The sequence below is a fragment of the Rhinopithecus bieti genome, unplaced genomic scaffold (genome assembly GCF_001698545.2).
Source record: "Rhinopithecus bieti isolate Rb0 unplaced genomic scaffold, ASM169854v2 scaffold_22442, whole genome shotgun sequence".
NCBI classification, from domain to species: Eukaryota; Metazoa; Chordata; class Mammalia; order Primates; family Cercopithecidae; genus Rhinopithecus; species Rhinopithecus bieti.
Window position 1 is genome coordinate 719,371 of NW_016810717.1, and position 1,242 is coordinate 720,612.

Consider the following 1,242-nt stretch of genomic DNA (forward strand, 5'->3'; position numbering starts at 1 on the left):
CCCCAGACATAAATAAGCCGTCTTTAGGACGCACATTCACGTGTCAGGCATGTGCCAGGGAATGAGATGAAAAGAGGTCCGAGGGACAGAAACCAGGCAGCATGCTCCACTAAAGGGGTGGTCTGGGGTTAAGGAGGCAGATGCGACACGGCGGTGGTGGTGCCGGCAAAATGAGGGGAGTGTGGAGTAGCCGGAATACGATGAATGTAGACGGTGCACGTGCCACGCGTATACTCCTGTGGTCGCGTTAAGGACTGTGGGACCCCCTAGGAGAAAAAGACGAGTTACTCCCCGGAGTCGCGACTTCCTTACTACTGGAAGGGCATTTTCTGGATGTGGGGAGCCAGCAAGAGGCAGAGAGAGAGACAAAGAGGTAGAGGTGGTGAAAGGTGAAAAGGAGAGGTGGGGCAAGTGGGTGCAAGCCCTTGGTGGGGCCGCGGTATTCTTGAAGTGAAATGCGTCCGGCAGAGGCGGAGGCAGGGTAGTCAAGAGAAACAGAACCATGAGGATGCAAAGGACTGGTGTCTGGCGTGCTCTCGTGTTCGGAGGGACTGTTGTTACCATGGAAGGGGGGCGGGGTTAGCCTCCTCATCTGTAACTCAGTGGAGAGAGGCACGGAAGAAAGGGCAGAGAGCATCGCGCGTGGGAGCGCAGCCGTTGCAGGACAAGATCTCGCGCACCCAGCGTAAGGAGGTGGCAGAGGCGAGCGCACCTACACTACCCCTTGGCACTGCAGCAACACCAAATTGGGAGGGCGTGCTGAACGGGCCGGGAATTGAACCCGGGCCTCCCGCGTGGCAGGCGAAAATTCTACCACTGAACCACCCATGGCAAACAACGGAAACTGGCACAGCAGAAAGCCACGAGCTGCCCTTCACTGGTCACCGCCTGCCGTGGGTCTCCATCCCACTGGGGCGTCCAGAGAGTCTGGCCCAATGGGGCGAGCAGAAGGGGAGGCTGCCGTCACGTCGAGGGACCTGGGGCGCGGCGCGGAGGGAGCGAGGAGGGAGAGAGGCCGACTCCTCCCATCTTGCGCTTTCTCTGCCGCCCGGACCCAGAGTTTTTCTTCTGTGTTTGTTTTGTTTTCTTTGTTGTTGTTGTTTCTCCGGCCGGGCTGGCCTTCTCGCTTGTGTCAGCTGCGGGTGGGTGTGGGGGTGGGTGTGTCAGCGTGTCAGCGAGCGGGGGCGGCGATGGGGACGGGTCTCGCAGCCGCCGCGTGCGGCTCAGAAACGCAGACCAAGT

General features: G+C 59.9%; 1 non-coding gene across 1 annotated transcript; it reads right to left on the reverse strand.

Moving 5' to 3' along the window:
• Positions 1-760: 760 nt before the first annotated feature.
• TRNAG-GCC (transfer RNA glycine (anticodon GCC)) lies at positions 761-831 on the reverse strand. Its single transcript has one exon. It is a non-coding gene; the product is annotated as a tRNA-Gly (tRNA).
• Between the last annotated feature and the right edge of the window lie 411 nt (positions 832-1,242).